The sequence below is a fragment of the Mauremys reevesii genome, linkage group 7 (assembly GCF_016161935.1).
Source record: "Mauremys reevesii isolate NIE-2019 linkage group 7, ASM1616193v1, whole genome shotgun sequence".
Taxonomy (NCBI): Eukaryota; Metazoa; Chordata; order Testudines; family Geoemydidae; genus Mauremys; species Mauremys reevesii.
In genome coordinates, this window is record NC_052629.1 from 104,413,734 (window position 1) to 104,440,524 (window position 26,791).

General features: G+C 51.8%; 1 long non-coding RNA gene across 3 annotated transcripts; it reads right to left on the minus strand.

Annotated features, from left to right (window-relative positions):
• Positions 1–1,649: 1,649 nt before the first annotated feature.
• LOC120408921 lies at positions 1,650–26,213 on the minus strand. 3 transcript variants are annotated; one of them, XR_005601008.1, is made up of 5 exons: positions 24,642–26,213; positions 23,157–23,786; positions 20,480–21,608; positions 7,210–7,533; positions 1,650–4,283 (listed from the first exon to the last, which is right to left on the minus strand). It is a non-coding gene; the product is annotated as an uncharacterized LOC120408921 (long non-coding RNA). The 3 variants fall into 3 exon arrangements; XR_005601009.1 differs by lacking the exon at positions 7,210–7,533 and having other exon boundaries at positions 24,642–26,209; XR_005601010.1 differs by lacking the exons at positions 1,650–4,283; positions 7,210–7,533 and adding an exon at positions 15,905–16,518 and having other exon boundaries at positions 24,642–26,209.
• Between the last annotated feature and the right edge of the window lie 578 nt (positions 26,214–26,791).

Below are 26,791 nucleotides of genomic sequence, written 5' to 3' on the forward strand. Positions count from 1 at the left end.
GATAATGAGGGCAAAATCCCTCCAAGCTCTGTTGTGGCCTCATGGGAAAAAAAGATCCACATTTTATGCCTTGTGTCTGCAAAGGCTGTGCCAACACCGGTCACTTCTCCCACTCTTTGCATCGTGGCCATTCCTGCCGTGGAGCTATTCCACAGCCTGCAGCAGTAGTTTGCAGAGAAGGTAAGGAGGACACGGTATCTGATGGGCACTGCGGGGGAAGCCTTAGATAGGCAGGATGTAACGACTCAAACTGGAATTTGGCCAGGAGCGCAGGGCTAATGCCACTTACTGCTGGGATGCGCCCTCAGCTCTTCAGTGCTCAGGAGCTTGGGTTTATGTCTCATTTGCAAGATGGCAAACCCTAGCCTCAGGCTGGAGCACTCATTCAGTACTGACTCAGAGGGAAGAGTGGATCCTGCCGAGTCACCAGCACCACTTCCTGCTGCTGCCAAGCTTTCCCTTGATGGGCTCCCATGTGAGTATAGCCCTGACCTTGCTTAGCAATAGCTCAGGAGAGCTGACAAGAGCATAACCCATACGGCGAGAGGTCTGAGAGTATAGGAAGGCCTCTCTAGAGGTTCTGCTAGTGGGGATTTTGCTTCTAGGATCAGTTGTCCTCTGCATTGCTCTGCATTTACTCATGCCGTGTGCAGGGATGTGGGAGGGGAGGCTCTTTAAGAATTCATTGGCTCCAGCTGCTTATTCCCCACCTGAAATCATAATCCTCATGTTGTGATATCACAGTAATTTCCTTAGCAACCAGCTGTGATCTCTCTCCGAAAGGAGATTAGCCGTGATCTCAGGAGGGCAGTAAGGAACAGCAACAGCCCAGCTCTTCACAAAGAAGGCCCCATCCATGCCCAGGCCCAGATGTGCTTAAGGAATCATGTTCAAATTGAAGAGGGGCCCAGCTGAAAAGTCCAACTCTGGATCTCTCCTGCCTCCCCAGAAGTTTAGGGATGGTTAGGTGCAGAGTTCTGCTTTAGGCCCAGCTCTGCTTTAAAGAGGGTTGCAGCCAAACAGGGTCTGTTAACTGGGTTTTGCTAGACAAGCAGGACAGGGCTAAATCCTGTTAGATCCATGCTGAAACTGGGACCAGACCCTCAGTCCATACACAGGCTGTAAGGGGGCTTCTATAAATGTGCTTCTGACATGATTTGACCCCATTCACCCCAGTCGGTCAAACAGCTTTAGAAAACAGGTTAGCTGGAACCATCGCCAGATTTGGCCTAGGTTATAAATGGAAACAGCTCCAATTGGCTTCATTTGGAATGACACCTGGGCTGCGGATGGTTCAGTGGGCCAGATCCTTAGCTGGAGAAGTCAGTGGAGCCGGGTTGATTGCACCAGCTGAGGATCTGGCCTGAGTGTTCAGAGAAAAGGTCCTAGGCATGTTATGCAGCCAGAGATTTCATTTTCATGCAGAATCCTCTGGTTTACACAGAACAAGACAGGCATACTAAATCCATGCAACTAACGTGCAGGAGTGTTTGCAGACAGGGAATGACCCCCAGAGCAGCTGATAATGGCCAAAATGCAGCAGTGCTACCTTTCCCCTGGCCATGCTCTCCTATGCCAAAGGCTACAAAGGGCTGGCCCAGAGCCATGTGGAAAACCATATCCCGATGGGCTTTTCCCTAGTGCTCAGTTCTGTTGGCTGGACACACCCATTACGCTGCCGGAATGGTACAAGGTGGCCACAGTATAATGAAAAATGAGGCCCTGCATCTCTGGATCTGGGACTATTGTTGGGAACTCAAGCTCCATCAAATTCTGTCTATTGTTCCTGCTGAAAATTGCTGCCATCAACTTATTTCGACAGGTGAAGTCACCCAGCAGGCCTGCTAATCATGGCACTGCACTAGGTGGTAATTATTTTATTATTCATTTAAGAGTTGCATATTTATATCGGGCCTTGGTGAGGCAGAGTTTCTCTCTGTGTGTCAGCTGGGTAAGTGCCCGAAACTGCTTTTCCTTTCCTGGTCTTGGTTCTGGGATTTCAGGGGCATCGTGCAGTCTCAAACAATAATGTGCTGAAGAGAGCCATCGGGTTTCACCAGCCATCAGAGCCTGCACCGGGGCAGGCGGGAATTCCAAACATCAGCGGAGACTTGTTTAGAAGTCCCCAGTGATTTCCGGCTTGGCTGATTGATGCTGACATTTTGCTGACAGTATGAGGAGCATCTTCCTAGGGAAGTACCTATGTGGCGGGGAGACAGAAAGAGGAGAAGGAAAGAGAGAAGGGAAAGGAAAAAATCGGAGAGAAGGAAAGGAAAGACGGGGAGGAGAAAGAAAAAGGGGGGGGAAGGGATGAAGCAAACATACACAAAGAAAGAGACAAAGGAAGGAATCCAGAAAGAGGAAGAGCAGCAGTGAAGGAAAAATGAGAAAGATTCACCGAGAGAGAAAGAGAGACGTTGGAGCTGGCTGGGAGGGAACGTGGAGAAGCGGGCCCCTAGAAGATGCCCCTGAGGTGCGTGAGTGCATCTGTTCCACTTCGTGCACCATGTGAGCGCTTCTGTTTGCGACATTATTAACGAGGATTAATTGCGCGCTGCCTGGCCCCAGCCCACTTGCAGGGACGCGCTCCACTTCCACTCCCCTCTGAAGTTGGCTCCCTCCTAAACTTCCTGGTTCCCTAATGGGTTCAGTGGGTAATTTATGGACACATCGATGCAGAGAGCTGCTCACTGGTTGGCAGCTTCACCACTGGGTACCTGTGCCTAGCCTGAGGCAATAAATAATCCTATCAGCCATGCTCCGTCAGACAGGATATTTGTGGTAGATGGTTAATTCCCATCAAAGGGGGCAATATTCTGTTGCAGTCTCTAGCAATGGTAATGACTCTGCACTCCTCTAGCGCCTTTCCGTGGGAACAGTCCCAAAATGCTTTGCAGGCTATGTACCGTTGACCTGCATGGAGCAACAATGAAGTACAGCCACCTCGGGGGTGGAACATGGCAGCTGTTTAACAGTGCAGTGCAGTGCTGAAAAATCCTGTGTCCCAGCTGGAAATGCAGGGGGGGATTTACCCCACTGGAATCTAGTCAGGATGTGGGGGTGAATGCCTTGGCTCCTGCAAGAAGTGCTGTGAAATCTCTGATGGCCATGCGTGTGTAAGGACCTGTGTTGTCTCGGGAAAGAGGGAGCCTCCAGCTACACAGCAGCCCCTACCCTGCCATACAGGGGCATGGCATTCAGTTCTGATTCAGAAGGAAGAGCAATATCCTGGGTTTTTTCTTCCCCAGGCAACTAACTGAACTGACCCAGGGCTGCTTAGCATGTGATCTCCCATAGAGTCACACCCAAGATGGGATAGGTGCAGGCAAATGCTGCTTGATGCTCTTATCGTTAGAGAAAAATTGATGCCCGGTCATTCCTTGCCGGGTGGTGTGAGTGCCCAGTCTGGCTGGGTTTGGAAGCCCTGCACCCTTAGGATAGATCTGGTGGTTTGATTTATTGTTGTTCCTGCTTGAACACCTCTCAGGGATGATGCCGTGAACGCCGCTGCTGGATGGTTACCCAGCCTGGACCGGGAGGATGTGCACCACAGGGAGGGGTAGATAACCCTGGCCAACTGAAGGGGCTTTCTTTACCCCAGCCCCTCCCATTCATCCAGGTCATTTCCAAGCTGAATCCGTGACCTGTTTGAGAAGGGCTTGAGGTGCAGCGATGGGTTTGAGTAGGTGCTGGCTTGGCAGCCCTGGAACCTTGGGGTCCCTCTCCTCAGAGCAGGCACTGCATGGGTGGTGGCTGCAGGGCAAGCTTCCCCCTTACCACCCAGTGCCCTTTGATGAGACCCCTCAGCTCTGCCCTTCCAGCGCTGAGAGGGGAATTCGGTCTCCACGACCCATTCAGTCCCTGGTCTCCTCGCTGAGCCTGCCAACAAGGTGGATAATCTGTATCCGAGGCTGGTCTGGGATGAGGGCACTTGTGTCCTAGGAACTGCAGTGAACAGCCTGAGCAGCCACCATGTGGTGAAGACTTCGGGTCACCATCACCCTGGGCCAGATCCAAACTGGGGGCCTCCAGTTAAAAGGCTTTTTGTGCCATTCACAGTCCAAGCTAACCAGTCTCCGAGGGCTAGCAGTGCTTCAGCTCTCTTCATGATTGGTCACTTTCCTGAGTTGGGAGGAGGAGCCACACTGGGTGACATGAAGTCCCCAGACCCTGTTGTGTCCTGGCTGTTTGGCGCAGGGTTTCCTTGTACTTCCCTAGCTCTGCGTCCCATGTGGGGTCAGTTCAGGGGACAGGAAGCCTCTGCCTCATTAAGGCTTTGGGGGCTGTGGGTAAGAAAATGAACAAGCACTTCAGTTTGAAAACAGGCAAGGAGCAACAGCAGCACCACCTCAGCCATCTCTCCTTTTTCCTCTTATGTCCGCAACATTGTCCCCTCTCTTCCCACCCTCTGATCTCTGACTGCCCCTCCCCGGACGCCAGCCGTTCACCAACAAAGCCCCTCATCTCATGAACCCATTTACACTCATCTGGTCTCTGTCCCCCTGTGTCTTGACCAGTGCCTGCTGTACCACAGTAATCAGCCACCACTTGCTGTCCAGTGGGATCTCCCCTGATGCCAGCAAAACCAGGGCTTCCATCACCCCATTCTCAGACTGCCTCTGCCCCCCCCCCGGGTCCTGCAGCTCTTTCTCTCCCCTCCCACTTTCTTTCTCTTCACACTGCAGTTGTTTGTGACCCTGGTGCTAGGAGTGTCACAGAATCCAAGTTAGGCTCTGTGTCCCCATTCTCCCTGAGCCTGGGAGTGGATGGGACTTGGAGAAGAAAACCCCCAGCCCTGGGCCTCTCTGATTGAGGAACTTGAACTGAAGAACAGGTGTGAGCATGGTGGGGAGGGGGGTAAGACTGTCCGGGAGCAATGCAAACCAAATCTGCAAACGTTAACACCGTCTACAGCCCCCCTCAATAAATCATTGCTCCACATGCTAGCCAGCCCGTCTAGGACTCCGGGGGGCCTCATTCTGTGGAAGCAGATGGCCATAGGAGTCTTGAGCGTGGATCTGTCAGAGGGACTGATACATTCCCTAATTACTAACACCACAATAAAATGTTTGAAAGACCCGCTGATTGCCATTACATCTTGTTACACTGCAGCTTACATGGCACATGAGCGCAGGCAGAATTTGCCTCGCACCGGTGGAAGCAGGCAGCATTACCGGCATGTCATTCAGAACCATGGTGAGTGTGCACAGACATATGTTTCCACAATCTGGTTGTTTCTTTGTGTGGCTTGGCTTTGCCGTTTCATTCCATGCCCTCTCTCCCACCCCTCCCATTTCTCTTCGTCCTCTCCCGCTCCAGCTGTACACACACTATTGCGCACATGTGTGTGCTTGTCATCAGATGCGACGCTCACCCCACCTTCCCTCTGCGAGGCGGGAGCTCTTTGGAGAACGTACCTGATGCAAACTGGTGGCGGGAGGGGGCAAAGCTGTGTCCAGTGAGGAGACATTTCAGCTCATTTGCATCCACTGTGAAAACCACGCCCCAGGCGTCAGCCTTGTCCTGGCTGCACCTGGCAACAAATGACATGGGAAGGCCTCTTTGGTTTCCCTCCCCCCACAACCTTCCCAGAAACCCTCCCCTGACCATGGGCAAGCTGATTTACCACTGGGAGGGAGTAACCACAGTGGCTTTATAAGTCCACAGTTTGCTCTGCCGTTCTGAGCTCTCCCGCAGGGTCTGGTTACCTGGGGCAAAGGGCTGAGTTTCTAAAACCAGTCTCTGACAGCTGACCTCACACCTGAAATGTCACATGTGCGTCTGTGTGTGCACGCAAACCGCGCTGACGTGCGCACAGCTGGTAGTCAGGGCAGGTGCAATATCAGAGGCCAGTTTTAGGCTCCCTGCAAATTTGTCCCAAAATCTTCCCTTTGGGCAGCTCTGTGTCTTTTCCAGCGGGATGTGATCTGTTGTGTATCGACTTTTGACATGAGAGCATGACGCAAAGGTGGTGAAGCTACCCAAACAACATGCATGTCAGGCCTGGTCCACACTGGGGGGCAGTGTCAAGGTAAGATACGCAACTTTAGCTGAAGTCGAAGTATCTTATTCCGACTTACCTCCCGTCCTCACCGCTCGGGATCGACGTCCGCGGCTCCCCCGTCGACTCCACTACCGCCACTCGCTCCGGTGGAGTTCCGGAGTCGACAGGAGTGTGTTCGGGGATCGATATATCGCGTCTAGATGAGACGCGATATATTGATCCCCGCAAAATCGATCGCTACCCGCCGATTCGGTGAGTAGTCTGGACGTACCCTTAGACTCTAACCCATCCCATGAACCTTTGCCCCAAACTCACTGCATCCTGACAATTGGGCTAGCTTGAGATCACGTGATTGGTCCGGGATGACCAGACACTGCAGATTCCCCTCATCACTGGGATAGGGGTTTCATGGTGCAAACCAGTATCATCCAGGCAAGGCACTTAGAGGAGACCTGCCACATCCATCATACTTGTGAACCAGCCTTGGGACCGGAGCCTAGGTCTCAGGCAGGGAAGGAGCAGTGTGCTAAGCCACAGTGTGCTCTGGCCCTTTGGAGGGAGCGTTTCCTGGGGAGATGCCATCCCTTGTGCTGCGCTTTGGGGGAATCTTTGAGCTGGCTCAGCACTTCCTCACCTTTGCTAGAGCAGAAAGGTGGTGTATTTTTAGCAGTGTGGCTCTCGCGAGCAGTAATTGGTTTCTGAGGGTTTTGCTGTGTATTCCTGATCGTACTTCACAGTTTGCTACACAGGAAAATGTGTTCTTTTCCCAGCTCAGCGCCTTTGGCGCTGTTTTGTTTAAGTAGGTAACTCCATTGTGAGGTTGGATGGCGTCCATGCAGGCTGCAGGATCAGCAGACATCAGGCCTTATTAAAAGCTTTTCTTTCCGGCCTAATAGCAGCCCCCTTCTCGCTCCCCCAGAGCCCCCTCCGCCAACACGCACATGTTCCCTCCCTCCTAATCAGCCTTACAACAGCTGGGACCAGGAAACCAAATTACTGGCTCTCAGCTGTCCAGCTGCCAGCGAAGCACCTTCTAGTGAGTCCCATCCAGCTGCTGCAAGAACAGCTGTGCATTCTGCTGTCCGTGGTTATTGCCCTGCCTGCATCTCGCCACTCGCTCACACCTCGTGGGTCGATAGAGAGCAATTGAGTTTACAGCAGGGCAGGGGCCAGTGGGAAGTGAGGGTACAGAGGTGGGCACTTACCGGGCAGAGTGAGACTCTCTTCATACCCGGCTGCTGCCGGGGAAGCAGATCTCTGCAGCAGGTCCATGGGCTTGGGTAAATTTCCTTTGTCAGGTGGTGCTGGTGGGGGTTGGCTGATTGACAGCCCTGGGAGATAGAGGCACCTGTCCATCCACTCAACTGGCTCAGATTGGGCAGCAGTAGGGCAAGCTTCTCTTCTCCCCTCCATCCTGAAGAGACCGGGCACGGGGCTCAGCGTCCATGGGCCGTTCCATCCCTGGCCCCTCTGCTAATGGTGTCTGCGTGTGGATGTGGCTTTAGATCCTACAGAAATTTCGACTAGCGCTGTCAAGCGATTAAAAAAATTGATTGTGATTAATCATGCTCTTAATAACAGAATACTATTATTTAAATATTTTTGGATGTTTTCTACATTTTCAAATATATTGATTTCTATTACAACACAGAATATAAAGTGTACAGTGCTCACTTTATATTTATTTTGATTACAAATATTTTCACTGTAAAAAATAAAAGAAATTGTATTTTTCAGTTAATCTAATACAAGTACTGTAGTGCAATCTCTTTATCATGAAAGTTGAACTTACAAATGTAGAATTATGTACCAAAAAAACTGCATTCAAAAATAAAGCAATGTAAAGATTCATATGTCCCTTCATGCTTTAACCAACATTCCAGCAGACAGGCATCCACGCTGATGACAGGTTTTGCTCAATAATGATCCAAAGCAGAGTGGACCGACTTATGTTCATTTTCATCATCTGACTCAGATGCCACCAGCAGAAGGTTGATTTCCTTTTTTTTGGTTTTGGGTTCTTTAGTTTTCGCATCCGAGTGTTGCTCTTTTAAGACTTCTGAAAGCATGCTCCACACCTCTCCCTCTAAGATTTTGGAAGGCACTTCAGATTCTTAAACCTTGGGTTGAGTGCTGTAGTTATTTTTAGAAATCTCACATTGGTACCTTCTTTGCGTTTTGTCAAATCTGCTGTGAAAGTGTTCTTAAAACGAACATGTGCTGAGTCATCATCCGAGACTGCTATAACATTAAATATATGGCAGAGTGTGGGTAAAACAGAACAGGAGACATACAATTCTCCCCCAAGGAGTTCAGTCACAAATTTAATTAACACACTATTTTTTTAACGAGCATCATGAGCATGGAAGCATGTCCTCTGGGATGGTGGCCGAAGCGTGAAGGGGCCTACGAATGTTTAGCATATCTGGCACGCAAATACCTTGCAATGCCGGCTACAAAAGTGCCATGCGAACACCTGTTCTCACTTTCTGATGACATTGTAAATAAGAAGCAGGCAGCATTGTTTCCTGTAAATGTAAACAAATTTGTTTGGCTTCGCGACTGGCTGAACAAGAAGTAGAACTCAGTGGACTTGTACGCTCTAAAGTTTTACATTGCTTTGTTTTTGAGTGCAAATCTACATTTGTAAGTTTCACTTTCATGATAAAGAGATTTCACTGCAGTACTTGAGGTGAATTGAAAAATACTATTTCTTTTGTTTTATTATTTTTACAGTGCAAATATTTGTAATAAAAATAATATAAAGTGAGCACTGTATTCTGTGTAGTAATAGAAATCAATATATTTGAAAATGTAGAAAAACATCCCAAAATATGTAATAAATTTCAATTGGTATTCTATTGTTTAACAGTGTGATTAATCGCAATTAATTTTTTTGAGTTAATCACGTGAGTTAACTGCAACTAGTCGACAGCCCTAGTTTCAACTCATGATTGTTGTTATCGTATCCGTCAGACTTATGATCATGTATTGGGCATTGGGACCTGGCCAAGAACCGAGGCAGTGTCCTTGCCCCAGAGAGCTTACAGCCTGAGGGCCAGATCCCGGGAGGGCTGAGATGCCCCAACAGAGCGGGGGTTGCAGATGGTCAGCACCTCTCAGGAGCTGGCCCTGACTTTAGACGGGGCTGCTGGGATTGTGGGGGAAGAGAGTATGAGGGGGACAGCCGTGGGAGCAGGTGATTGTCATGGTCAGGGTATGTGTTGGGAGGATCTCCCAGCCCCCTTCTCCTTGGAGTTACAGAGGCCAGAGCCTGTGCCAAGGAAGCCAGCCAAGACGCTCCATTAGCGAAAGTGGCAGAGATGATTCCGCCCCAAGCCAGCCCTTCTGTGTAAGTTACCTTAATAATGCACACACATGACTGTTTGTCTACGGTGGAGTAAGGCAGCTTCGCTCAGAACTGTGTTTGCATTGGAAATGTCAGCACCTAGCTGGTCCGCTGAAGCAGGGGCTTCCAAGCAGCTGCACCAGCCCAGCAGGCAGCTCCACTCCTCCATTCTGGCTGGGGACAATGGTGCAGCAAGTTGCACTGTCCCTAGGCTCAGCGGTGGCTCAGTGGGACCCTGGGAGGGGACAGCATCTGGGCTCCTGGCTGAGTCATGCCTTGGGAAGAGGACGGGTGCTGTGGGAAATCACTAGAACAAGCCAGCCACTACGGCAGCTCAGAGGAGGATTAAAGTTTCATGGGGCTCTGGGCCAGAGCAAGTGGGGAGCCCCCTCCCCACACCTTCTGCCTGCGGCCCTGCCCACGGCCCCACATTGTTCTGCCCCTTCCCCCGTGGCTCCGCCCCTGTTCCACCCACTGTCCCACCCCATTCCACCCCCTCCCCCCACAGCGGCCCCCGTTTGCTCCTTTCTGCCACTCTCCCATTGTGGCACCAAGACCGGAGAAGCTCTGTCCCCCCCACCAGGGCCCCAGTGGGCAGTGAGAGCTCCCCTAGGCCTGAGGCTGCGTCAGGGAGCCAGAACTCCTCCAGTCCTGGGGCTGCAGCGGGAGCCTGGGCGCTGGGGCTTCCCCCAATGCCCCCCGCTTCTGCAGGAGAGCAGGGTTGGGGTGCTAGGCCTTTTCTTGCCCTGCCCGCCCAGTGCTTCTGCCAGGGAGCAGGGTTGGGGCACCGGGGCTTCCCCTGCCTTGCCTGCCCGGCACTGCTGCTGGGGAGCAGGGTTGGGGCACGGGGGGGCTTCCCCTGCCCTGCCTGCCTGGCACTGCTGCTGGGGAGCAGGGTTGGGGCACGGGGGGCTTCCTCTGCCCTGCTTGCCTGGCGCTTCTGCCAGAGATCAGAGTCGGAGTGTGGGGGCCTGCCCTGCTCCCCCCTCCCGGTGCTGCTGCCAGGGAGTAGAGCGGGGTTGGGGCACTGGGGCTTGCCCCGCCCTACCCTGGCACTTGTCTGCTGGGGGTGGGGTGCCTGTTTTTTCAGGGCTCCCCAATTGGCTGTGGCCCCTGGGCATGGGCTCTGTGGGCCCATTGGCTAATCCGCCACTGACTGCAGGAGCACCAGCCTCTGGAGCAGCATATCATGCCTCAACATCTAAAGCGAGGCAAGGTAGTTTAGTGGTTAGAACACGGCCGGGTAATCAGGACTCCTGGGTTCTGTCTGAGACTCTGCCCCTGACGTGCTGTGTGTGAACCTGGACAAGTCACTCAGCCTATCTGTGCCTGCACCCTCCCATCTCCCCCCCGACCTCCCAGGGTGTGGTGGGGCTCAGCGGGTTAACGTGTGCGCCAGCCGTTGGAGTCGATCACAGGATGGGAGGGGCTGTGCCCGTAGCAGGGGTCTGAGAGCAGGACAGACAGCAGTAGCATCCTGGGCGTCTCCAAAACGGTGGTGCCAAAGAAAAAGGGCCAAAACCCTGGGCACGTGCACTGTAGCTCCTGCAGGAGGTATGAGGGAGAGCTGCAGGCTGGCATCCGCTGGCCCTTTCGGGGCAGCAGGGGAGTGTTAGCAGTGATCAGAAGGAGGAGATGGCTTGGCCCAGCGAGAGATTGTCGATGGCGAGGAGTGGGCTGGGAGCATGACTGGAGCCCCTGCTATGTCTCTGTCTCCTTTGCCCAGGGAACGCTTAGTGGCAGCTCTCATGCCATAGGGCTGTGGGAGGCTCCCATGGGCACACGGCATTGTTAAGGCTGAGCGGGCTAGGGACTGACCCCAGGCCAGTGCATGGGAACCTGGCCTGCCACAGTGACAACGACTAACTCACTGGCTCCCCGCATCCTTCGGGTCATGTCAGAAGTGAGCCCAGCCCTGTGCTGAGAGCCAGAGACTTGTCTGCTTAAATCCCACTGAGGGGCTGTCTGAGTTCACAGCTGCAGGGATCGAGGTGGTCTGGAGCAGCATGGGTCAGTGCGCCTTAGCAGACAGCATATGGGGGTTCGGCCGCCGTGCCCAGCAGCTCCTTTAAAGAGCCCATCAGCCCTGCCAGCCGATCGATGTGCATGCTCCCTAGTTCAGTTATCAGTACACACCATCCGCTGCTCTTGGTGGAAGATCCTCCCTCGCTGTCTGCCTTCTCCCCTTAATCTTCTGCCCGGCCCCACGTGGGCCTGGTCTTGTGACCGTGGAGCTCTAGCAGCTGTGGGCTGCCTGGCCTTTGCAGGGTGGTGTTTGGCAGAAGCTGCTGTGACGGCTTTCCCAGCTCCCCAGTGACCACTGCAGCCAATTCACTCGCTGGAATGGGAGCAGGCCCTGCTGGCTGGCTCCGGCTGCCGTAGTCGAGCCTGGCAGCTGACCTGGTTGACCTGCCATGTTGGATATTGCTGTCGCTACAACAAAAGGGGGCGCTGTGGGAATTAAGCCGGGCAAAGCAAAACCAGGGGACGGAGGAAACGAGGTGTCGGCCAAGTCTAGATTTCTGGTTGGAATATCTTTAAACAGAGCTGGCACCGGTCAGACCTTGCAGCCCCTGAGCCTGCAGGGAGCATGTCCTTTGGTAGTCCACTGTACGGCATGACCCGTCTCTTGCAGTCTTCTTGTCCTCCCGGTAACAGATGTCTGGGGAAGGGTGCGACCCACACAGTGCAACGGCGCCTCCTCCAGCCAGCTCAGGGACTGCCCGGATCAGGCCCTCTCTAGGTCTCATCTACTAGGATGCAGCTGATGTGCCAATGGGAAGAAATGTTTTGCAACAGGGAAAAGTTGGGGACTCTTCAGGCTCCCACTGTCCTCAAACTCCCCCCTTTTCCGCCAGTGTAATGTTAATTGTCCATATTCTCTGTGCTCCACTGAGAGTTGTCATCCCTTCCAAGGGGGTCACCAGAGCTGCTGCTCAGCAGTGGAAGGCAGCAATGCGGGGCAGGGTGTTACGACTGTTAGTGGTGAAGTAGATCAGCTGTGAACACTCATGACCTGCTTGCTGGACCTGGAGCTCTTTCTCCACGTGGCGCAGGTCTTCCCAGCGTGCAGCGTGGAAGCAGAGTGTGAGGTGAAAGGTGATGCTTTCAGGATGTAGGAGGGGAGTTCCTAGGTTGGCATCCAGTGCTGCACCTAGTACAACTGTCCACCCGGGGCTGCACATAGCTGGGGAGGCTCCTGTTATTACTGGGGTAACAGGGGCATAGTGGAAAAGAGGAAGAGCATGAGATTTAAATTGCCACGACCGAGGGCTGGCTCCTCAGCAGGTGTAAATCAACATCTCTCCACTGACTTCAACCAGATGCTGGCTCCATCATGTCTCTGGATCTGGCCCCCAAAGTTGTAATGGAAGGCAGAGACCTCGGGGGAGGGAGAGGGTGTCTAAGTCCCAATGGGATCAGTGGGAGAGTTGTGGGTGCAGCACCTGTCCAAGTGGTCCTTGAGCATGGGAGGAGGAACAAGAGCAAGCAAGCAGTGGAGCTGATGGAGCGGTGCTCAGGTGGGATGACATACAATGAAGGCACCTGGTGGAGCAGCACCCAAGGAGAAAGGCTTGTCTTTGGCATCACACCAGTCTTTGCTTGGCCCCTCCAAGGACTGCATCTGAGGTTCAGGGACTTTCTGGGTTTCCTGCTGGGTCGAAGGCTTGTAAGAGGAGATCCTCATTCAAGATATTGTGAATTTCATGCTGGTGCTGCACTGGCTGCCTGGAGACTGAAGTCCTTGCTCCAAACCATGAAACTCATGAGTTTCCCCCAGGCACTGCTTCCTACCAGTGCGCCTCGACCCTGACCCGTAGAGAGGAGCACTATCTCCATGGCCTTTCGACAGTGGATGTAAGCAAGGGAGCTGGACGTGTGCCAGTTTTGAGGTGGACCCTGCACCACCAAGCAGCCATCAGAGGGGAATGAGCTTCAGTCACCATGGACCTGGGTCACAGTCACAGCAGTGACCTAGAAGGGGGAAAGATCCATGTTCCATTGCCAGAGGAGCTGGATGGAGGGGTATGGAGTGGCTGTGTGATTTGGGAGCGTATTCTCTCTCTCTTGCTGGCTGATTTAGCACAGGCAGCTCCATGTGCAGTTGCTGTGGATTGTTTTAGGTTTTATCCTTGGCCTGTGTCTGTCTGAACAGTGCCTGTGCCACTGCGGAGAGGGACTTTGGTGCAGTCTAAATAAATCCATCAGTGCACTGAGCCATCCAGTCCCCAAACTACACCTGGAGCAAGCCTGAAACAAGTAGGGGAAGCCTGGGGACCGGATCCTGCAAGGTTCCGAGGGCCCCTGCTGGATGGAAGTCAGTGGGCGCTGAGGGCACATTCTACCCTGTAGAAAGTCCTCAGCACCCTGCGGGGTCAGGCCATTTATCACCACATCCTGCTCAGTTCCTGGGGGAGAAGAGAGCAGGGGAACTGGCCCATGTGCATGATGTTTATGCTGCTCTGGCTTGATTGCCTGGGGGACCAGCATCCCCAGGCTTCTCTCAGCTCAGGTGTTCCTTTCACAGCCGTTCACACTTTGCAAGAGCAGCAGATATCATGGCCCTGCCCAGGTGCCGACTGCAGTGGGCTTTGGGCTCTCATCTAGTCTCAGCTCCCATCAGCTCTTGATTTTTATATGCCTCTGAAATAATTTTAATAAATGCTTTAAAACCTCTTGACACCTTATGTCCCAAAGCCTCTGGGCACCTTAACAAAAAACACACAACAAAATTGTACTGCAGGGCAATGTGCTATGGTAGTGTATTGCCAGAGCTGGGTCTCAGCTCTGCTCCTCCATTCCGGCTCCTTCTCCAGCCACTGGGGCCCTTTCACATAGACTGATCGCCCAGCAGGAGAGGCTCAATGGAGGGTCCTCTCTTGAATGTCTGGGGCTTGGCCCTGTAAAACCCTGGTGTCACTCCAGTGCCGTACTCTCCCTCTTCACTAGTTCATACAGAACCACTTACCGAATGGACTTCTGCACCCTCTTCAGGCTTGGGTGCCTCTCTGAGCCACAGCAAGTCAAGAATGCCTTTGCTGTCTAGCTTTTCTCTCTTGGAGGCCACATAACATGGTGATGCTGTTCTCTGAGGTGTCCTTTCCTCTCGTTTCATCTGCAGGAGGATTGGGTGCCGCAAGCTGGTGCCTGCCAGAGCCCTTTGAAGCCATTGCATTGCGGTGTGGTCAGTGGGCAGTGTGCTGAGGGCACTCTGACATGAGGGGATCGGATTCTGCTTCACTCATGCCAGGTGGGGCAGGATAAAACTCTGCAGACACAGTCTCCTGGAGACAATCAGTAAGGAAGATTTCAACATGCCTGTGGATGCTCAGCTAACCAGATTGCTAAACATTGCTGCCCATTGAGTCTCTTCATTCTTTGGTTGTTCCATTTCCACAGCTGGACTGTTCCATTTAAAAGATTGGGGGAAAGTAGCCTTGACATCCCCCCAGTATTCTGTTTTTCTCCCCCAGTAAATGTCTTGAAGGAAAAAGGTACCAGCCTGGGAGCACAGGAGAAAAGTCCCCTCTCTTTATGGGCAATAGCTGTGCATGCTCCCCCGCCCTCGCCCCAGGAACGGCCTCCAGCAGGTGTTCCTCAGCTCTTTTGGGAAGGACAATTTATAGGAGTCAGAAGGAGGTTCATTCTCTATGGTCTTTGCTTTTTCTGCTGGGGCTGCCAACAAAGGGCTCATTGTGGTGCTGGTTTTGTAGCTTGTTGCAATATGGAAACTTGTCCGTTGGACCCTATGTGAACCCCACAGATGCATTTCACCAGGAGGAGCCCAACAGGTGTTAGATGGTAATGGTTTCCACTCCAGTCACCGCTGCAGATGGGTCCCAACCAAAACCCAAGTTTCTGAACACCCCCAAACTTCATGGACATTAATATCTGGATCCAAACTTTGCAGATGGCCTCTTTTCCTAGACATGGCTAGATCCACATCCTGGGTCCAAATGCCACCAAATTTTGGGAGAGATGGATGCTACTGTTGTCATGGAGAGGGTGTGATTTGAAGCAGCCAGCATAACTCCCTGTGCAAGACTTCTCTTGCCTAATGAGGAAAGCTTGTTATGAAGGCTCATTATGGGAGAGAAAGCCTGGAGATAACCCTGCTAAAAGTGACTGCACCAGTCCAGGTGTCTGATGAAGTGTTGTTACAATAGTGAGTGTGGGAGGGGGGATCTGGAGGACACAGTCTTGAGATGAAGAAATTAAGAGCAAGCAGGGAATTCAAGCAGAACTTCTTCACTCGAGAGCAGGAAACAGATGGAACAAGTTGTCAAGACAGAACATCAAAGCAAATAGTCCCAGTGGGCTCCAATTCGTGCCCCGTGGTTCAACTCCACTGAAGCTGGTGGAATTATAACAGGGTTGACTAGTGTGGGAGACAGGTGGAAATGCCTGTGGCAAAAGGGAGAGAGAACTGAAGGCCAGACCAATGAAGCAGAGATGTGGGGCTGAGATGAGGGTGAAACATTTAGTATTTATTTGTGTGATCGTAGCAACCAGTCACCTCTGTTGTGGACCAGGACCCCATTGTGCTAGGTGCTGTACGAATGAAGAACAAAAAGGCAGCTCTTGCGCCAAAAAGCTCACAATCTAAGTAGAAGACAACAGATGGGTACAGACAGATGGGAGAATGCAAGGAAACAGTGAGACAATATTGGTCAGCATGATCAGTATCAGCTCAACAATGGCCTAATTACTGCCAAGTTTTTTATAGGCATCACAGCAAGGGAAGTTTTAAGGGAATAATACGAGTATCACTTGGAGTTTACACTAGCTAGGATAGAAATATATAAGGGATATCTCCTGTCACAGGAGAGAAGCCATCCACTAGCTGTCTCAGGCTGGGGAGAAGCTTCCTCCATGTTACTATATTATAATTATCCATCATGGGCTTTCTTGCATCTTCCTCTAAATCATTTTGTAGTGGTCCCTGTCCGAGACAGGATGCCAGATTAGCCCATTGATCGGACCCAGTTGGGCAATTCCTGTGTTCCTAAAGCAGGTGGTTTCCTTACAGAGTCCCCTTTAGGAACGTCCTAATGGAGGGACCCGAGTTGGTTTTCTCCTGTCCTGATATCTTTCATTCAAAGTGGGCTTCACTCTCCATGTCTGATGGGTGCTTTGGAACTGGGAGCCTCCTTGAGTTGTCCAGCTGTTTGAAAATGGAATGTAGTATTTTAGCTGATAAAAGGAAGCAGCTTTATCAGGACTAAGCCTGGGCAATTATCCCAACACTTGGGCTGGGGGAGCTCTGTGACGCAGACAGAACAGCAGCCAGGCTTGGCTGATACTGAGCTGTCTGTGACGTGGTGGTGTCTAAGAATGCAGACCACTGGCTCCTTTTCGGGTGGGTCAGGACGTGTGGGACATTTTGACTCACACATCCTTGAACTTGGTGGTGGGAGCAGGACTTTCTACCCCATCCTCCTCCCCAGTGTGCTGGGTAGATAAAAGCAGTAGCTTACCTCAGTGCTAGACAGCCACAATCTGAAAGACTTCAGTGAACCCTCCTGCACAGAGTCGTTTACCTCTAATCTAATCTATTCCATTTACCGCTGCCAGGCAGTGGGTGAAGGTTTAATCTCTGTGATGTTTTTTATTATTGAACAAATGTTTAAAATGCAATAAGAAGAAAATTAAAAAGCATACAGTGCTGAGCTCTCCTGTGTGTCCTGAAAACATAGCGATCCAGACACGGGCCTGTGGTTAGTGGGGGCTCTGCAAAGCAAAGCTCCCAGGCTTGACAGTGAGTTATATAACTGAGCATTATTGATTATATCTGCACCGCACAAGTATCCAAACAGCACTCCCTAAACTCCTGGAGTGCACTGGCCTGAGAGTGAAATCTGTGATGAGTTCTCTGGTTACCCTGAAATGCTGGTCAGGAATGTGGAGGGGATGTGACAGTGCAATGTTCACAATGACCCTAGTGCATCCTTCTCGGTAAGGATGTGGTGAAAATGTTGCTGCTGTGGTGACTCCCTGGCACCCACAAAACCTTACAGAGGTTTCCACTCATTCGTGCACACCAGATGATCAGGAAGCCAATACACCAGGGAAACCACTTTAAACAACTGCTCAATGGACCAGCAAAAACCGATTGTCTAGTAAGGGTGCATCTTTAAAGTCTGCTGAGGCTGAAGGTTTCTGCAATGATTCTATTCCATCTCCAGTTAACGTGGCTGTTTAAGCTGGAGGGGGGCAGAGAGGGATGCTTATTGGCTGTGGGGTCATTAATGGTACTTAACTTTGTCTCCAAACAAGATGATTAATACACAGGGACAGGCCATTGGGGTCTCTCTAGTCTGGCACCCTTCTGCTGCTGGGAGTGGCCTGTGCTTGCTGCTCTGAAGGGGACGGCTCTTGTGGAGCAGCTTGGGGAGGGCATTCCCTACGGCACAGAAGCAGGTTCAGAGAGGCTTGTGGGAGGAGCAGACACACTGGGCACTGAGGATGGCATCACTGGCAGAGTGGAGAGGGTGGGGGGTGACACAGAAAGAGACAAAGACAGCTACCGAAGGAGGGACTGGCTTATAGGTTAGGAGGAGAAGCTTGAATTTGATGTAATGGAAGATGGGAAGCCAGGGGAAGGATTCAAAGAGGAGACCCACCTGGTCCCAGCTGTCACTCTGAAGGCAGAGGGGTATTTTGCTTTTAGCTTTAGCTCACGCTGAGCCAGTCGGGGTAGCAACACTTTTATCTGCCTCTCCTCTGGCTGTACTGACTGACCCCCTTCTGCCATCTTTGCTGCTAGGCAGTTCTCCTTACAGGGTAGGAGACTGGCCTGCCCACCCAGCTTCCCACTGGCAGGTGGGGGAAGCAAGCCTGCTGGAGGAGAAAGCTTTGCTGGGGGAGCTGGCCCTGAGAACGGATGGACGCTGTGAGTGTGCTGTGCGGGAGCAGGAAGGACGGAGTTGGGTCTGGAGGAGACAGGAGAGCTTGGGGGAGCTGAGTGCGTGTGGGGGAGAGCAGGGCTTGACAGAGAGAGGGAGAGCTGGGTGGAAGAAGCTGGCTGGGCGTGGTAGGGAATGGTGGGGAACATCTATCTGCATGGGGGAGCTGGTGGGGTTGTTGGGAGGTGGAGAGCTGGCTGGGGTGGGGACAAGCTGTGTCTGCGTGCATAGGAGCTGCCTATAGCAGCAGTGGGGCCTGGGTGCTCTAGGGGACGAGATCCCTGCCCTGAGCAGGAAGGACACTGGGAGGCAATGGGTAAAGACGCGTGTGTGTTTGTGACAGAGCCATTCTCTTTATCTGCAATGGCTTTTACAGCACAGAGCCCAGAAGGATTGTAGCAGGCACAGTCCAGGCTGCATTTTATTTCTGGCTGTTAAATAACTCTTTATTTGATGGGTCAATAAACTAGTCAATTTACCCTGGGTAATTTGCTAATGGCTACAAGACTTGGCCGGTGTGTGTTGGGCTGGGGCCTTCCTGTGTCTCAGGTGACTGCAGTGTTTGCCCTTCAGCCTCACTCCGAATCACCCCCCTGAAAGGCTCCGGCAATAGGTATATTTGGTGACTGATTGGAGAGTGGCGTGGAAGGAACCATGGCAGAGGATTCCTGGGCTGCTGGTAGCCTGGGGGTTGGGGATGACTCCCCTGTGCTTCCTGGCCTCTCCGGAGTAGTGTCCTTCAGCCTGATTCAGACTGGGCACAGGGGCCTCAGTATCACCTTCTAAACCCAGCCTGCGCACTGGATCAAGCCCTAGCCAGAACCGGTGCAAGGATGTTTCGCGCCCTAGGCGAAACTTCCACCTTACATCCGTCCCCCCCACAGCAGCTCCCCCCCTCTGCCCTGAGGCAACTCCCCACTCCCCACCCTCCGCCCTGAGGCACCCCCCGCCCCAGCTCACCCCTGCTCCGTGCACGAGCACAAGCACCCCGAGCACACCATCGCTGCTTCACTTCTCCCGCCTCCCAGGCTTGCAGCGCCTAAGCTGATTAGCGCCGCAAGCCTGGGAGGTGGGAGAAGTGAAGTAGCTCACCCCCGCCCCGCCTCCTCCCCGAGCACACCGTGGTAGCTTCACTTCTCCTGCCTCCCAGGCTTGCGGCGCCAATCAGCTTAGGTGCCACAAGCCTGGGAGGTGGGAGAAGTGAAGCGGCCACGGCGTGCTTGGGGAGGAGGTGGGGCATGGGTGAGCTGGGGCGGGGAGTTCCCCTGCGTGCCGCCCCCCCCCTTACTTGCTGCAGGCAGCCCTCCCCGCGCTCCCCTGCCCCAGCTCCCTCTGCCTAAGTGCCGGCGGTGACCGGGGCGGCCGAAGATCTGGCCGCCGTGGTCGCTGCCGAAGAAAATGGTGCCCCCCAAATCCCAGTGCCCTAGGTGACTGCCTAGGTCGCCTAAATGGTTGCACCGGCCCTGGCCCTAGCTAGTGTAGCTACTGGTGCTCTTCACATGATGTGGATGTGGATATTTCAGGGCCCTTCCAGAGCAACCACTGGTGCCAGTCTGCAAACAGGTGTAAACCAGGCGTGCTCAGTATGACCCAGTGTGGGTCAGGAGCCAGCCTTTCCTGCTTCTCCCCTGTGGGAGCAAAGAGAGGGTTATGTCAGGCCCCTCCCTGCCTGCACTACTGCCTGTGGGAGGAGAGCTGGGCGGGAGGGGTCTGGAGCGTCTCTGGCCCAGTCTCGGCATGTTAGTGAGCACATAGTGCACTGGGGGGTGGGGCCGGTATGACTCTGGTATGTGTGACGGTAACAGGATGGGAGTCCTCACAGTCCATCAGACTTGGCAAGGTGGAGGTGGAAGTGGCATTAGCTTGAGCCCTCTCACTGCTCTGTGTGTGAGGTCAGCCCTGACCCGGGAGGCCCCTGATGGGTGGTGAGCTAAACCAGTGTGGTGTGCTCAGCTCCGGCCAGGCCGCTGTCCATGCCAGGCTGGGCTGAATTTCAGATGCCGGTTTCCGTTCAGGATTTGTAATAAATTGTGAGCCGGGAGCACCCCACTCATTTCGCAGAGGGTGGTGGCAGTTCCAGCATTAGTCACCGTCAGGCTGACCAGAGCAGCTGTATCCCTCCATTCCCTGTGCTTTCAAAACACTCCTGCCTTCCTCTCCCCTCCCTCAGCTAACTGGGGTGATTTCCTTTAGGTCTGAATTAGACTATGGGAGAAATACCTGTGCGGGGGTTGAGGAGAGGTCATCAGAACCATCCTTCCTTCCTCTTCATTGCATCATTGTCTCAGCCAGTCCTGTATGGTGCAATCATGTCGCTCTGTCCTCGGCCAAGGGTGACTAAGGGCACAGGCAAAACTCTGACTCCATCTCTCTAGGAAGCGCTTGGCCTCCAGAAGTCAGCCAGAGCCCTGGGTCATGGGAATGGGAGGCTTGTGAGGATGGGAAGATGAGCAAGAACTCTTCACTGCCTCGCATCCCAAACACAAGAAGGCCCATGGCATCAGGACACCTCTCCTGAGAGGAGATCAGTAGACTTGGTTCATCCCAGATGGACACAGCTCAGGGCCAGAGGGCCAGATCCTCAGCTGGTACAGACTGGCCCAGCTCCATTGACTGCAGTGACTCCATTGACTGGAGTCGATGAATGTTGAGACCCTGTACAGGTTGGAGCCCTACATGCTGAATCCCAAGCCATTGCAACGCATGATGGCAAAAGCCATTCAGGTCATTGAGTCTGTTCTCCTCCTGTGCAGATGGCCCCCGCACTTTCCAGCTCCCCAACCTTTTCCTAGGTCTGACTTTCTCAACCTGCCCTGCTCAGGGCACTGTGCTTTCTGCAGGGAGCGATCACTCGCTAGACAGAAACTGCTCAACTTTGTTTTCACAAACTTGGGCAGCTCTGCAAAGCTCCGTTTTAATCCTCATCTCTAGGCTCTCCTTTACTCATCAACATTTCCCTCTTGCCGCTACAGCAGACACTGACGCCCTGCTTGTACACAGGGTCACCGACCTTCAGCTCCGCGTCCAGCCTTATTATTAAACACTCTGGTCAAGTGGCTGTCCTGTGCAACGCCTCGGTATCTGGACAGCTTCTCCCGGTGCCAGGGCTCAAAGGCTAAACGCTCCAGTTTGTAGGGTGGCTAATGAGAGCTTCCACTGCCTCATGGGCTTTCGCGTATTACCACTGCTTTCCCCTCCTGCCATCTGTGAGCCTTTATTTTCAACCCTGCTCAGGTGTCCCTTGGAGCCAAAGCGACTCAGAGATGCTGCTTGATGCTTTCCCAGGCATGGTTTAACCTCTGATCAGTCCAGGTGTGTCCATCTGGAATACCACTTGCAATCTCCCTTCCTGGCAAACACAGAAAGGAGAAATTGGAGCGTTGCTGCCCCTGCTGCTCGCCTCTCTTCAATAACAATACCTTGCATTGCTAGAGCACCTTTCATCCCAAAGCATTTTACAAACTGTGTGCAGGGATTTCTTCACTCACTGCTGCAATCCGGCTGCTTCCTTGACGGAGGGGGCATGACAGCTGTTTAGCACAGCTGTATACTGCAGCTCAACAGCAGCCATTTCAGCCATCACTGGAGTGCAGCCACCTCTGCAGTGCAACCTGACAGCAGTCTCAAAGCACTGCACACCATTTTAAGGCAGGAGGTGCAGAATGCTATCATATCCAATGGAGTGGAAGGGCTGGGATGTAATTACCCCACTGGAATCTGATGTGGATACCCAGAGAGCTAACAAACCTGTGCTTGGGAAAACCCCCGTGGGATTTCTAATGACTTCAAGTCCTCAAGACCTTAGTTGTATGTCTGACCTGAAGGCTGGCACCTCCGTACGCACAGTGCCTCCTAGCACCATGCTGAGGGTCTGCCTCTGTGCCCATCCACAAGAAAGAGCTCTGCTTACTGAAGTAGCAATACCACTTTTTAAAGCAACTGGGAGATCTCCATCTCAGTACCGACAAGGCCTCACCCTGCTTAGCACAATAGCTGATCTTTGACCACCGCTCTCTTACCCACCTAGATAACTCCTAGATAATCAAGCTTCCTAACTGCATGATAGTGGGAACCATCTTTAAGAACACATATTGACATTAAAAAACCCTGTGTACCTATTACATGAACTCATTAAATTTAATAGGATGGTTATTGCATGTTAAATAAATACCAACTAATTATGAAAAACATATTTGCCAAGGTTTAACTATGGAATAGATGCATCAATTACATGGTTATTAAACCTCAAAAAATATACACTTTTAATAATGAAGTGACATTTAAATAACATACATTAACCATCTTATTAAATGTTGATTCTGTTCATATTTGAGGACTTTAATTTAGTGCATTTACCCTCTCCAGTGTGCCTTGTGCTGACTGTACCATGCATCATTAACTATCTTTTCACTCATCATTTTGTAAACTTTTTTTTCTACACAGCAGAGCAACTCATAGGCTAAGCTGGCTTTAAAACAATCCAGTTCTCCCATTTGGAGAGGGCGTCTGCCAAGGTGTGTATGGAAAGGTGGAACAGCTGGGCCTGATTCTCCATTGCCCTGCTCCTTGTGTACTTACACCAGTGCAAAGAGGGAGTAAAAGCTTTTTAAATCTGCCACCTTACAAATAACCAGGCAGCTGAGCTCCTCAAGATTTCCGGCACATTTTAGTTTAAAATGATCTCTCTGTTTCTGCAAAATCAATGACGTTTGTAAGGAGTAGCCAAGAAACAGGCAATGGGTAAGAGAAGGAGGATGGTTAATGTCCAGAACTGGGTGTCAGGATGATCTAGGTTAATTTCTGTCTCTGCGAGTCTTGCCGTGTGACCCTGGGCAAGACATTCCACCTCTGTGTGTGGCCATAGCACCATCAGTAAATTGGGGGTAATGATACTTACTGGGAGGTAGAATTCTCTCATTTGTAAAGCACATTGAGGTCCTTGCTTGGGAGATGCTAGGGAGGCAGCTGGGGTTCAGATCCCATTTCTTAACATTAACAAAGACCACTGGTAGCATCCTGTAAAGTCCTCTACAGCCTCCCAAGCAGTGTACACCAAACTTCCTCCCTGGTGGTTCAAACCCCCTCTACGACTCCCTCTCCCCGCAGTCCATGAAGCACACCTGCTCTCATGATCATGCCCCATGCAGTCTGGTTTGGACTGTATTATCTGCACTCTATCAACTGCTCAGAGCACAGACTTCTTAATTGTTTGGCACAGGCCTCGTTGAATGATGCCATGTACGCTTCTGGCGCTATATAAATGATGATAATGTTAATCTACTGCAAGAAGCAAAACATAAGGCTCTCGTAGGATACTGAGCAGAGACCCATTTCTATTAATGACCATCCTCTGCTTGAGGGAGGATGTTGAATGCCAGAAGATTCACTTGTTGGTTTCCTTAGGATGTCCTGTCCAGATAGGCAATATCTCCTTGGCTCCATCCTTTCATTCAGTTGCTCTGAGCCCTGCTGCAGGGTAAAGGACTCTTCAGCACTGCTCTTTGCTCTGCTGTGCAAATGAGAAGGCCTGAGATGGGGAAGTGAGAAGAGCCCTTCAATGCTGGTCATTAGCAATTGATCATGCCCAAGAGTTTAGTGCTGGGATTATGTCACTCTTAGCAAGCACAAGTTGACAGGAACATTAGTTGAGTCCTACCAACCCAGACCTATCGTCCTCAAGGGCCTTTTTCAGGGCTTCTGTCTAACCCTGCTTACCCGTTTACCTCCTGCCCTTGGCTGTGCAACTGAATCTGGGTCAGGGCTGAGACTTTCAAATGGGACTAGTGATTCTGAGTGCGTCGATTTTCAGGTGCCCAACCTGGGACACCTTTAAAGGGACTGGTTTGCAGAAAGGGCTAAGTGCAAAAACTGGTCCAAAATGTTCAAACTGGTCAATTTTGACTGAATATTTTCACCTGAATTTTGATGAAAAAATGGGTCCAAATTTTCATTAAATCTTCACAAAAGTTCCGTCCCGTCTTTCCACTGGCTGTACCGAGCACGCACCATCTGCAGATCAGACAACTGCATGGGGGTCAAGTCGGGCACCCCTAGTCACTGATCACTTCTGAAAATCTTGCCCATTTTGTAGGAGCATGAGAAATTCATGCTTCGATTGTGGCAGGTGATTGGGGAGCCATCACGAGAGAGGCGGCGTCACAGGGCACATGCGTGCTAACCATTGTCGGGGAGCAAAGCAGGGTGTTGGATAAACAGGTGGCACAAGGTAACACAACCATAGGGCTTGCAGACCTGCTCCTGCTTAGTGAATTTATCGATCTCGTCGTACAAATCGGGATATAATTTAGAAATCATTCTCCCAGAATCATGAAAGCGCCTGTTGTTAAAATAACCCCCTCCCCCCATTCATACACCCCCCCACCTTTTGCTCCTGGCTCTGAGTCGCCTCGTCCACCTGGAAATGGGCATCTCTGTGGCTGGAACTGAGAATCCTGAGCGCCTCAAGCAGACAGTTCCGCTCAGCTTTCTGGGAATCAGACCTGGCCTGGGTGCCATGCAAGCCAGCCATCATTTACATTATGTCAGACAGCGAAGATGTATTGTCTCCTGGACTCACTTGTAATGTTTCCTGCGTCCGCACTGAGGTAGATAATCTGTATTTGGGAGGCCCCAGTGGATGGCCGTACATACAGAAGCACTTAATTAATTATGGAGAAGTTAAGTCACTGGGGCTGGTAGTGGAGGGGCTCTCTGCTTTCCCGTGATCCTGTCTGTACCATTCCGCCCCTGGGCTGAGTTACAAGCCTCCCAGCTCTGTGATGGCAGAGATACAAAGAAGAGGCTGACACTCACCCAATTTGGAGTCAGTGGGGCAGAAACTAGGGGTAAGCTCCGTGAGACAAGTGCACCAAAAAGCCATTTTGTTGGAGTCACTTGGAGTAAGGAAAGCCTGAGGCAGGAAGCCAGAACCTCCTGCGCTCCAATCCCAGCTCAGACATGGACTCCCTCCATGGCCTCAGGGAAGTCACTTCATCGCTCTGTGCCTCGGTTTCCCAGCCTGCAAAATGGAGATAATACTGACCAACCTCACAGGAGCCTTGTGAGTATTGAGGAGGAGGCCAGGTTCTGCTCTCACTCATCCTGGTATAAATCCATTGAGGCAGGCACTGCTGATTTTCACTGGTGTAACTGAGTGTGGAAACTGGCTCACTGCGGGTAAAGTGCTTTAAAGATGTAAAGTGTGAATGAAGCAGAGGTGGGTTCAAGCTGCAAAATTCAGACTCGGAGCTGGATTTGGAACAAACCAAAGTGGTGGGATTGGATTCAGGGTCTGGTTCTGGCCCATCTGTATTGGTGATGATGATTTTCAAGGACTATAACTGGAAAGTGACTGTTAGACCAGGATACTCTCCCAGGTAGCCCGCACCCTCCATGCTGTTTTCATCACATATCATCTCATGTTTGCCAGTGATCAAAGATCCTTTGTATTCTGCTCAGGGCACTCACTTTTCCCCAGCTCCAGCCTCTGCTGCCCAGTGATCCTGCAGTGACATCATAATACTGTATTTACAACATCACAGGCATTCATGTGGCACCGTGCCGTGCTGTTGTAAGGGCAGGACTGTGTCTTTGTTGCAGACTCCTTCAGCCCTGGTTGAAGCACAAGTCCCTTTGATGATAAGCGGTGGGAACACAGAATATTCAACCGTTTTGTACACGTTGCTCTCCTTTTAAATCCTGACACCAGACGTGCTTGATGGTTCTTTCCTAACAATGGAAGTGGCAGGAGCCAGTGCTTCTGTGCAGTCCTTATCCAGGAAGCCACATGTCCTAGGAAGTGTAGTGATGGCCAGCAATGTGTTGTGGTAACCTACAACCACGCAGAGAACCCTGGCCCTTCACACCCTATCAAGCCCAGGACTGCTAGAGAGAAATCTGGGCCAGTGTTAGCAGAGAGCAGTGATGGGACAGGAATAAAAACTGCCACTATACAGCCCCACCGTGCCACCACTCCCAAGAAAGGATTGGTTGTGAGTAGGAAAAAGCCTCTGTGACCAGTCACCCTGATGCAGCAGAGATTGCCCTTGTACATGCCTGCTCAGCACCCTTGTCAGCCGGTGACTTGTGCCTCTGATGTATGACAGCAATAGACTTCCGGATAGTGCGTTTTACACAGATAACTATGGCTTAGCCATTGTGAAGCATCCCCTAGTTAGGAAGCAGGGGTTGGGGAGGGGGAGTGATAATGGTGCAGTAATTGGTAAATTACAGCTGACGTTGTCTATAATTAAACATTCCGTCCACACCAGCATGGAATAAACTTGTCATCAATGTGACTGCACTGAGCGGAACAGCCAGGCAAAGGGACTGACGCTTGGGTTGAAAATCTGATCTAGAGAGAAGATTCTGGCTTATGGTTCCTGTAGAAGCATGGTGTGTGTGTGTGTGTGTGTGTGTGTGTGTGTGTGTGTGTGTGTGTGTGTGTGTGTGTGTGTGTGTGTGTGGAAATTGTAACTATCTGATCTATCTCCACTCCTTGTAGTATCTAGATGCCCAATGCTGGAGTTTGGA